Genomic DNA, 12,893 nt, shown 5'->3' with positions numbered 1-12,893 from the left:
AAACATGATAACTTCATGCAATCATGCTGGTATTTTTTTTCTCCTAGTCAGTATTTCAGAAGTATACATGCACTATAAGTTATGTGTTTCTGGAAATAACAATTAAAAAGCAACTGATGCATTATATCTATAGACTAGAAAAGTATTATCATGTGAAAAAGTATTATTATCAACACTAAATAGTCTTTTTACATGGAAAGAGTTTCCTTTACATGATATTTGAGGTCTTATTGTTAGCAGGTTGTCGTGTTTTGACCTTTTAAAATGATATCTTTTAAAATCTAAAAGTATTCAATGGTATTACTTCCAATTTTATTTTTATATTTTATAATAATGTGTTCTCAGCTCAGAGTGTCAAATACACATTGTTTCAGATACTGCTGGCATTGCAGAAATATGTACAAGGTGTCATTTGGCTTGGATGCCTTCATGCACCGGCTGCAGCAGTATTGTACACCACAGAGGAAAAGTCTGCATTAGGATGCTGGAGAGGTGTCATAAATGGTATCCTGTTTGGTCGTTAAGTTACATCACCCAAATTAATTGATTAGTTTTAGGCAGTAAAAATAACTTCTATGGGTTTATAAGGAGATTTTGTATTAAAAAAATATGAAATGTGGACTGAGGTGGAATTATGATTACGCCTATACAGTATACTGGTACATGAGATGTCAAGGGATCCTTAAAAAGTGTTCATATCTGATGAGGTGGGAATGAGAGCCATCAAACTATTGTCATAACTGGTGTATCATGTTGTTGAGTGTACTACTTGACTGGCTCTAAATTAAAAAATAAAAGGGTTCTTTTTATAAACTGTTGAGCATTTCTTTTCTATTTCTGTGTGACATCTTTACACACAACTTCTAAAACTAGAATAGATATAGAGAAAACCAGTAGGGAAAAAGTTCATAAACAGAACCCAAATAAATAGAACCTTAATAATATCTCATGAGATGAAATGTTATATTCTGTTGATCTGAAGTACAAAGTATTTGCTCCCTTCCTGATTTTTTTTTTAGTCTAAGGATCACAGTGGCAGACATAGAAGAAAAGGTCTACAGTATGAAGAGTTAGACAGCACCAGGCCCCAACATGATTCACACCTACTGGTTAGAAGCTGAGTGGACTCCGTGAGCGTCTGGCAGCACAAATGAACCAGCTGCTAATGGAAGAGAGACACCCGGAATGGCTAACTAAATGTCAGACAGTCCTGATCCCCAAGGATCCCCAGAAGAGACAGATCCCATAAACTACCGACCAATAACCTGCCTCAGTACCACATGGAAGCTCCTGTCAGGCATCATAGCAGCTAAGATGAACAGGCTCATATCAATACATAGCACAGAAAGGCCTTGGCAGGCACACCAGAAGGGTGAAACATCAGCTACTGGTAGATAAAGCAGTCACCAGAAGCGGCAAGATCAGGCTTACCAACCTGTGCCCCACCTGGATTGAAAGCCTGTGACTCAATGTCCCACATATGGATCCTGGAATGCCTTCAATTCAACAACCTCAACAGGACCATAACAGCTGTCATCAGGAATTTGATGGGGATGTGGCAAACAACACTAGAGGCTAACTTCAAACCAGTCGCACAAGTCCCCCTCAGTGAGATTACTGACAAGATGGATACCAAGTACGGAACAGAGAATTGTCAGCCACCTCCTCTAAATAGATGACATTAAGCTGTAAGTCAGGAGTGAACGAGACATAGATTCACTGGTTCACACCACTAGAATATAAAACAACAGCATCAGAATGTCATTCTGTCTGGAGAAGTGTAGTTCAATGGTAACAAAGACAGGGAAGGTATTCAGAACTGAGGACATTGTACTACTACAAGGGAAGATTGTAGATGACTTGTAGATGACAGCTACAAGTACCTTGGAATCATACAGGCAGATTGGAACCACGATGAAACTGCCAGGAAAGCTGCAACCACCACATACCTGCAGAGGGTCAGGCAAGTCCTAAAGATCTAGGCAATCAACATCTTTGCCCTACCAGTGATCAGATACCCTGCTGGGATAATAAGCTGGCCAAAGGAGGAGACAGAGGAGCAACTGACATCGACACAAAGAAACTCCTTAGCATGAATGGAAGATGGCTACAACTGACCATGTGCTTAGTGAATACCTCAGGCAGCAAAAAACCTGAGAAAAAAGAGGAGCACGACAGGCCCTTGCATGGCATGCATCACCGGCAGATTGAAGAACTGGCTGACATCCAGAAATCCTACCAGTGGCTAGATAAAGCTGGATTGAAAGACAGCACAGAGGCACTAATCATGGCAGTCCAAGGAACAGCAAAGATACGGCGCAAACCCAAAGATGAAGGATAAAGACCACCTCGCAGGGCAAGGGGGGACCTTTATTTTACATATACACAATTACCCATTTGAACCCTTTAAACAAGCTGTCAATGCTGGAAAACTGTCCAGTGTGACTGAACTAAAACAATTCTTTAAAAACAGCCAGCCAACGCCCCTCCAGAGTGATGCGAAAGACTCATTGCTAGCTATTGCAAATCCTTGACTGCAATTTTTTTGCTTTCACAGCAGTGAGCAGTGGGCATTTATAGACAGATAATCTAAAAAAAAATAAAATAAATCAAAATTTCATAACTCAAGATTTTGGAAGTATATTGTGGCAGGAAAAGTAGATATCTCAGAAAAAAAGTTGTTGGTACTCATTAGGTTGGAAAGGGTACCATCTTGGAGTTTGGACTCCACCAATTTACAGGCACCAGTGTGTATACAAATTAACCCTAAAAGCCTGAACCATGAAAAAATTACCAGAAAGTTGTATTTTTTTTTTTTTTGAAATGGTAGTTTTGAATCTTTAAAAAAATAATAATAACTGTTAATTTATATATATCAGTTTTAATTTGTATCATATTTGCTACATCCAGCTCTTTTTTTCGCAATGTATTGCTTATTTTGATTATTTTGATTTTTCGGGGGGAACAAACATGAAGATATTGTGAAGTCACAAAAGCTAAAAAACAAAACAAAACAAAAAAACCCCTCATATATCTAATATGATACACTAGGCATTAGCATAGAATAACATTAACATGGAATATAATGACATAAACAAAATAGAACCTTTTAGTTTAAATTAGAAGTGTTACATTTGGAGAGAGGAAAAAAATTAATTCTAAATTATATCAGAGAATTCTATTAAAAAAAATGAAAAAACCATCAGTATAAATATCTCAACAAAAAGTGAGTCATGCAGAAGAACAATAACCCTCAGTTTTCACATTGTTCTGCCAAAAAATGCTTGAGGAAGAATAAAGAAAACATTTTACACAATCAAGTCTGAGTCAAAGTCCTGACCTTAACCCAGTAAGTTGGTGGACAGCATGAAAGTGGTTCATCTGAGGTTAGTTGCTGGAAACAGTAACCTGCAGTTATTGCTGCACCAGTGGATCACATCAATGACTCACTCTAACATTTCCATTTAATTTGCTTTTCATTCATTTGTAACTAGATTCTCTTTTTCTACTTTAAGGACCTATAAAAATGGATGATGCTTTATTTCATTCATATCCAGGAGAATAGAAAGGGAATAGAATAGAATAGAGAATAGAAACTACACTATTTCCCCCTTCATACACAAATTAAGTAATACTCATATTTAAAAGGATTAAGACCGTAGGGGATCGCTTCAACATTTTTATTGGCAATTCTTGTAGAATTAAAATTAGCAAGTAATAAGCTAATGAATGGAGGAAGTTGGATGGATGAAGGGCCCTGGTTTAAATACTTGAAATAGAACTTTAGTTTTAATATTGACTAACAAACCTACTGAAACTCGCAGTTCCATAGTCTGGCTTTACGATACATTTGCTGTAGTTAAACAAAATGAAAGAGAAACTGCATGTACAGCATACTGGTAACATGACACTAGCATGCTGATAACAGGTAATGGAGAAGAAATGTGAGTGATGATGAAAGGGCTGGCACAGTTGAGGTTTTAGCCTCTTGATTTCTATGTACACTGAATGTCTGTGTTAGCAGTACAGCCAATGTCATTGTTGAGTAATGAGTCACAGTCAGTTCCTTGTGGGAGAATCATCCACAGGAAACCTGGATTTAGGGGAGTTTCTTTATTAATGTTATACTTTTGCTCCTTTTCTTTTTTGCTGGAGGAGCTTTTAAAAAAAATGAAGCGCTGCCGCTCATACAGTGTGACAAGTGAAAAGCCTGGGGAGACGTTTTCAGTGTATTCTACAATAACATAATATTGTGGTTCCTTACCCCCTGACCTTGAGGCTACACTTGTCATTCACACCTACTTGCACTGAACAGATGTGGAGATGCAATATAACATCTAAAATGCATGTAAACGTTTAGCTGATCATACTCTTCACACACCTTTTTAGTGAGGTTTAGTGACCTATTGCTATTTTTATTGGGGTTTTTTGTTTGTTTGTTTTTTCCTATAGAGTTACAGTGAGGGAGGTTTGAAGCTGGATCAGCCAGACTGGAGGATAAATGGCTATTATGATGGAAGGTGAAATACAGCACAATCAGACTTGGTTTTTTTTTACTTCTTATTGGCTGTTTCCACAGCCAGGAAAAAGCCCAGACAGCAGAAAGAAATAACTGAGCAATTCTATTCCACATAAAAAATACAACTATGTCCTGGCTTTACCTTCCTGTCTAATTTCTTCCGCAAACAGTCTTTATCCTCCTAAGCAGCCGATCCATCATACTTTAGAAAAAAGCAGACTTCCTTTGCCAAAGTCCAGTTTGGTCAAAACTGAATTCGAAAATAGTAACTGGTATAAATGTTTTTGTAACCAACTGTATGGTTATTTCAGACTAACAGCAAGTTGACTAAGCTGTGATACAAATCCATAACCAGCAGACATGATTTACATGCCTGATCTGCTCAACTGGTATCATGGCTCAAGTAACAAAAGTTAACCTGTTTTTACATTCAGACTGCAACTGCCTGTGTCTTCACCTGATCCATATGAAGAAGCAGAGATGGGTAAGTATCTCACAGGAATATTACTATGAGGCTCATGAGGTAGCTCATCGACAGATGGATGGCATTCTGCAGAGCCAGAGATGGGGACCTTAAGATATTAGCCTAAATGATGACCACTATTTCCCCTAGCAAAGGATAAGGCTGTTGAGCGCCAAATAATGGCCACAACAGAGAAAAAGAAATGACTTAAGAAGGAAACATTATACTAGTAGAGGCCCAATTTCAGTAGCAGCATACTTAAAGAATGATACAGAATGTGACCAGACATAATGAAAATGAAAAGTTTAGTGATGACAGCTGGTCTAACGTTCGAAACTATTTGCACAGAAAGGAAAATTTAAGTTACAGTCTTATTAGTTAGAATTTTTTTTGGCAGTAAGTCCACAGTAAGCCTATGCTGGCATAGGATTGTATATACCAGTGAAGTTACATGATTACAACTATTACAATCGATGATGGCTAGCAGATATAATATTAACCATTTTTAGCAACTTGGTTTAGCATGCTAGTGTTCGCTTATTAGTTTTAACCAGTAATTGTTTTTATTTTTTTAAAGTGTGCTTTAAAGTGTGTTTGATTTTTTTTAATGTTTTTTATTTGCATTATTGTCTATTTAGCAGTCATAACTTTAGAGTAAAAGTAGTTTAAGGCAAAGTACTGTTCAAGCATGCTGGAAAACACCAACTCAGTTTTTAATGTCACTTCTCAAAAAAGGAAAATGTTTATAATATGACTAGGAAATGTTTAAAGTCATGTGGAGATTTTGTTTTAACAGGAATACATGGATGGACAAAGGTTATGCATATTGAAAATATGGACGGGTCAGCAGTTTTGTTGTTTGAAGGCGAAACACATGACTTAAACATTTATTAAATATCTAATTTGCTAGTTCTGGATTAATATTAGCTAACTACAGCATGGGGTTATGGGCCTGTTAGTTTCAGTATTAGTGTAGTTAAAGACACTATGATATTGCTGAGCAATAAGTACCATGATATTAAACTATGCTAAAGTGCATAGATTATTAGCAAGATATGTTAATGCTGCATATCCACTCAATCATGATTTTGCCTTGTTCCCATTAAAGGTGCACTATAGCTTAGCCCTCGTAAAGAAAACAAATTCTACTACTGTCGCTAATATGGTGAACAAATAAGAACGTATGCTGCACACACTATGAGTAGCTACTACTGGCTTGTGCTAGATGAAAAGTCAAGGGACCATTATGATCACCAAGAATATCTGGACAAAATGTATAAATATTGATATTTAAATCTAGACCAACGTTGTTAGCCTGAGAGCTGCCAGCATGGCTTTGATTCTGGCACTTCAGTTAGATGCGCTCACCACTGGTGAAAGAAATATATTTGCAGAGAATTCTCCAGTACTAAGAGACAATAAATTATTCTGCATAGTTACAGCCTTGGTCAGCTCAGACATAGAGTAGCTGTGTGGAGGATTTCACTCTTGAGTTTTCTCACACATGAGGTTTTCAACAAGATGGTCCTTTAAAGAAAGGAGTGTGTAAAAAAGAATATATTCCCACAACAGGGGCTCGTCTGTCATCGTGGCTGTGCAGAGGTCCATTATTACATTGGAGTTATCGCTCCTGTCTCTGGTAACACTGCAGTTCTTAAACAGCTACTATAAGTAAGACTTATGGTGACCAAGACAGAGATATATATAATGGCAAAGCATCATATGAAAAATTACTGCTTTGCCTGAGCTTATTTGCTGGTGCTTGGGTTTGGCTGTGATATATACCAAAAAGCACAATACAAAAATGGTTTGTCTGTCAGTGTAGGTGGGTATCAGGCAGGCTAACAAGCTCAGTTCTAGTATCCCATCACTGCACTATGATGAACATTTACTATCCAAATGGATATGCACAAACAAGGTCATCCTATATGCATTTGCTTGCAGCCATGCAGTAGCCGTGAATCTGATACACTGACTTATATTTAATAATGTATTGAAATTAATGACGTGAATATACTTTCCATTCACATTTTCCATAAATATTGATGTAATTTACAGAAAATCAGGTATAAAGAATGGCAATTAACATGCATTTCCACCCTATTAAGAGTTGATGTGCATCTAGACAAACATCCTGTGGGGATAATTTAGCACAGGGGTAACTAAACTGCTGCTAAAGACATGATGGAAAAAGGTACATTTATTTTACAGGAATTTATTGATCATTGCTTAATGTTATGTTAATATTTGTGAGCTGTTCACACAAATATAATGTTTTTGTCTACTTCAGCCAAATATACAAAGTATGCAGATTGTGGCAGGGTGTGTGTTTTATATGAGCTGCATTTTTAAAAAGTAATAAAGGCATACTTAATAGTTTAATGATTATATTAAGTTAATAATTATTAATCACCTTGTACAAATAGTATTAATGAACCACTAATCATTTAAATTATATTGTATTCACAATATCTTAATGGTATTCAATTCAATTCAGTTTTATTAATATAGTGCCAAATTACAACAATCAACAATCTGTCAACAATTAGCTAATTCCCCATAAGTGCACACTTGGTGTCAGCGGGAAGGAAAAACTCCCTTTAAACAGGAAGAAACTTCCAGGCTCCAGGGAGCGGCAGCCATCTGTTGTGACTGGTAAGAGATAAAGAGAGGGAGATTGAAAAAAAAAAACACAGTGGAAGAGAGCCAGATTTTAATAATAGCTAATGATTAAATGCAAAGTGGTGTATAAACACACAATGAGAGAAAACTCTGTTTATACACCTATTCGAACATGACAGGCAAACTGTCTCCTACCAACTTTGACTGCTGGTAGGAGAAAAGATGAAAACAGCAGTCTCCAGAGTCAAAGACTTTCATCTCCCTACCCTGGATTTCAGTGGATATCTGCAAGGTTCTAATGATGTCATGATTAAATAGTTTTCTTTTCAAGAACACAATTATCTGTGGTTTCATTTTTTTAAAACTGATCGCCAGTGCTGCTGTTTTCTGGTGAGGACAGCTGACATTTGGTCCTTGGTGGTGTTCTGCCAGGCCTGGACTATGGCCAGTTTTTAGTCTTGTAGCCTGCAGCCTGGTATTTACCAAGAGAGACATCATTTGGAATTGCAGTTATGTCACTGACTTGGCCATCCTTAAAAGTCAAGAAGGTGTCACTGTTTGGCTCAAAATATCTGACAAATGGTATAGTCGCTGCTTTTAATGCACGCACATGGTAGGCAGAGTTATATTATCAGTAGAAATAATGTATATTGATTCTCAATAAATATACTGCTAAATTCAAGTTAGATTCAAATGTACTTTAGTATGATATTTTCATTATGAATGATTCTTTAAGAGATATTTTTGCCTATAGTCACATAAAATTTGTACTTGTGGCAGTATAATGGTCTCTGGATGATTGGGCATATTTAACATTTGCGAGACTGAAGAGAAGTTAGAAGTACTTTCCTGGGTTTCAGAATACATAACCAAAACCTGCTGTGGTGAAGAGAAATACTCCTGGAGTATTCCTATTCAATGCTTGCTTTTACAAAGAAGCAATTTGGAGGTTTGATGCTTGAAATCATTTTCTCCGAAAAGAATGATATGCTAATCTTCTTAAAAGTGTGCTGTAGGGTATTTCATGTTGCGGCTATGAATCATGCTATTGTTGGCTCTCACATTAAGGTGGATGCACGACTACACCTGAGCCCTTTTAAAAACCATTTTTACTAGTAGCTTTATCCTGTTCCTGGGTGACCTCCCACTTTAAAGCTTCATGCTTGAAATTTAGCCTCGAGATCTTTTGGAGGGGAAAAAAGGAATAAGTAAATAAATAAAATCCTTTCATCCTGCAGCTGTCAAAGATTTTTCCACACTTTGGCAAAGGTGTTTCAAAGGCACAAATCAGATTTAACATTTAAATGATTGCTTTGGTCTAGTTAACCGTAACTTCGTGTCTATGGATAATATCATTCTGTCATTTCTGAGACAGCTTTCCATATTCTGATTTTATATGAACAGAATTCATAAACTGTCATTAAGTGCCACCTCCAGTATGTTATCCAAATGAGAAATGGTTAGGTGGACATAACAAAAAAAGATTAAGTGGAGGTCTTTCTATTAGGAATATATATATTACTAAGACACTATTTATCATCTAAGGGAATTTTATACTGCAATCAGTATTACATGGTCACACTAACTGCAGCAACAAAATGGAATTCAAGCTTCAAAACTGCATTGTAATTCAGTGTATAAACATTCTGACCAGTTGTGCCACATGACTCCTCAGCTTTTGATTTTTAATTGATTAAAATGTGTTAAATTCACACCGTGTTGTGAGGGAAGCCTGTCCTCACAGTAAAGCGTAACAACACCATCTAGTGGCAGCATTGTCCACACTATAACAATGACAAATATGTCAAGGAATCATGTTAAGCTCTGGATGTTGGAATCTGCATTGGAAATGACTAGTTTTTTCAGTTTAAATGACTGTTTAAACAGTGAGTCCATAATGTGATTTCACAAAGCTGATGGGGCCGTTTATGTCTTGCCACCACATTCCAACACTAAGTAGAAATATGATCTATGTGGATTTCATGGCTGCTCAGCGCTGACGATCAGTTTCCCAAGAACTATTTTAAACCCCGCTGGCCACACGGTAAACACCAGAACATGCCCCTGGCCTTCATCGGGCGCTGATGGATGCATGTTTCATAGGCTAAGAAAAGCAACATACTAATTCCCTTTTTTCAACATTATGTTTAATGAAGTATCTTAACATGAGCACAGTGAATGAAGTGCTACAGTAAATGCTACAGACACAGACTTTGCCTTAGTTTATATGAATATGCAGTTGATGAAACCACACAAGAGAAAGCCACAAGAACTAATTTTCACCTACTCCAGAACAACAGGATCTGCTCTGATCCACCTGGCCTCTAAGATTAGCTTTACTGATTGTAGTGAGTGCAACTGATTAAACTTTTTTACAAAAAAGAAAAACTATTATAGATAATTATCTGTAATAAAAGACAATCTACATTTCTTCTATGTACCTGCATCTGTTTAGAATAAAGAAATAAAGTATCAGCTTCAAAAAAACATAAAAATTGAGACAATTAAATTAGATTAATAAGGTTCATCCATGTTCAGCCTATTTTTATCTATCACTCACACCCATTTGTAGTTTGTTACAGTTTTTATAGTTTAAGACTCTCTGTAACTCTCTGTATATTTATTGCTTTCATTTTCTCTTCATATTTATATATAAATATATATAAATAAGAGTCAAATTCCTTGTCTGTGTGCACAAACATGGCCAAATGACCAAATAAAGATGGTTCTGATTCTAAAAATGAGTGAGTGCCATTAGTATCCATAATGCTAAGTGTTTTTTCTTAATCAAAATATCAGTTCTTTTTGACAGTGACAGATGGTTTCACATTTCACTAAAATATGTTTGACAGAAAGGTGATAATATGAGCATCTATGTGGATATTAAGTCATCATAATATATCTGATAAAAACACCAATGATTGCGGCTTTACTTGCCAGTAGATAAGGGCCTGCCTAGTTAGTTTAAGACTTACAGCTCCAGTGATCCTTATGCTTTGCTGTTGGAAGAAGGTCTCTTACATTCTGTTTTTAAGAAGAAAAATCAAATTGAGATGAACATGGAGAAAATATGTGTATTTGAATCTAAGTGGGTCAGGCTTTTTATGTTTTTCATTTAGATGTAAATAAAGAGCATTGCTCAGAGAATGTTATCGCTATGTGTTCAGTGTCATGGCTTTTTTGTTTTCTGTAATTGATAATCTTTTGTGTTTAATCAGTCACACTCACTACCAATTACCAAATCACACTGGCTACTTTTCCTATAGTAATTAAAAATTGTGTTGCTTCTGGCACAAACTTACACATACATTTCAAGCGTGCAAAGGCTTTCATGAACTGGATATAGATATAGGATGTGAACAAACACCTCATGTCCATGTTCATTTAGGTGAAGGGTATCGATTTAAGTCTATCTATAAACAGTTTGCTGCAGCATCTCATAGAAATACTGGGGGTACAGAAAAATGATAAAACCATTCATGTAAGAATGTGCTTGTGGCTCAAATGTCGAAAAGGGCCTCTGTTTACTGTTGCAGAGTCAGGTCGAAATGGGTCAGATGCTTTGGACCACAGAATCATCCATCATCTGCTGGGCAGGAGAGGACAGGGGGAAACTGGTGACAGTCAGGCTATTCCAGCTGATGATAAAAAATCATCAAGATCTCAAAGATTAATCTCAAAGATACTCTGTAATCGACTGCTAAGAAATTGCAGGTCAGTGAGGAAACACTGATTATATGAGCATGTGGGTTATTTAGTTAGATTTAAAAAAAAAAAGCCTATATAACTTCTGCCCTATATCACACTAAAACTGGAAAAGCACTTAAGAAAATGGACAGATGGATGAATAAATCGATAGAAGATCATTACTTCATTATTACCACCTAGATGTAGGTGTCCTGCAGGTTTTAGATATCACTCTGGGTCAACACACCTGAATCTAATGACTAGCTCATTACCAGGTCTCTGGAGAACATCAAGACATGTTGAGGAGGTCGTTTGGCATTTAAATCAGCTGTGTTGGATCAAGGACACATCTAAAACCTGCAAACCCTCGAGGCCTGGAGTTCAACACCCCTGCATTAGATAGACCTCCCACTGCCAGTACAGTACAGTAGAAAAGTGCTCCATATAACCCCAGTTCATTATGCACAACACTGAAAAACAAGGTACAGCCACTAATAAAAAAAAAACCTGGTCATAATTCTGTTTTAATCTATTAAGAAGGATAAATAAATCTCATGTCTTGATCAAAGATCAAACCTTCAAATATAAGAGCTTTAACATTATACTCTTTGCAATATTCAGTGAAAAAGAAAAGAAAAGAAAACTGTTCAGGACAGAAAAAAGACCCTCCACCCCAGCTACACCCTCGAGCAGAGAATGCAGTCTGAAAATTGACCATAAATTAAACTGTTACTGTGAAAGTATCTAATTAAACATTGTATATTATGTCATGTCTATGTGCATTGAGCCATTTCTGTTTGAAGAGTGTGAAGAATACTGTATTTACAAAACTGTTTTGTTGGAGTGTTGGATATATTTTCTTTAATACTCATTCTAGTGATTCTCTCTGGATCTTTTTTCCCATTTTAAAGTCTCAGGATGTCTCAGGACGAGATCAAGTACCAGCATGCTGCATCAGTGTTGTCATAAGCTTTTATTGGTGCTAATTTACCACTTTTATGGCCAAGGTTTAACTGAATTTTTATGAGATTGTGACTGGACCTCTAGCAAATGAACATCAATAACATCTGGACATCTGCACATTAATAACAGAAATCTGGAATTTAAGAATATGTAAACTGTAGCTTTTCGCTTAAAAAAAACCCAAAAAACTTGTATGACTTTATTTGTCACTGGAAACCAGATATATAGAATAGAAGCCCTTTATTGTCATTGTACAACAGATTTATAATTACAAATACATTGCAATTATGACAGTTGCTGAGCAACAGAGCTTACATTAAAAGATCCAAAGCTTATGATTTCATGTGGAATGCTTTAACATTAACCACAAAGCACATTTTGTAAACCTACCAAATGACTGAAAAGGAATAAAATTGTGAGTCATTTCAGATCTCTATTAATTTGTAAACAGATTTTGCACTAAAGGAAATTATTTAAGATTATCATAATTTCTTTACAACAGCTGCGAAACACAAAATCACATCCTGACATCCATTCTGACTTTCAAAGACATGCATTACTCGTTGCAGAGTCAAAAGAAGCTGATTTAGAAAAGACTGAACGATTATCACTGAGATGTTGTAAGTAAAGGTTAACATG

Source organism: Astatotilapia calliptera, chromosome 5, assembly GCF_900246225.1.
Source record: "Astatotilapia calliptera chromosome 5, fAstCal1.2, whole genome shotgun sequence".
NCBI lineage: Eukaryota > Metazoa > Chordata > Actinopteri > Cichliformes > Cichlidae > Astatotilapia > Astatotilapia calliptera.
The sequence above is the reverse complement of the archived record's forward strand: the minus strand, read 5'-3'. Positions refer to the sequence as shown.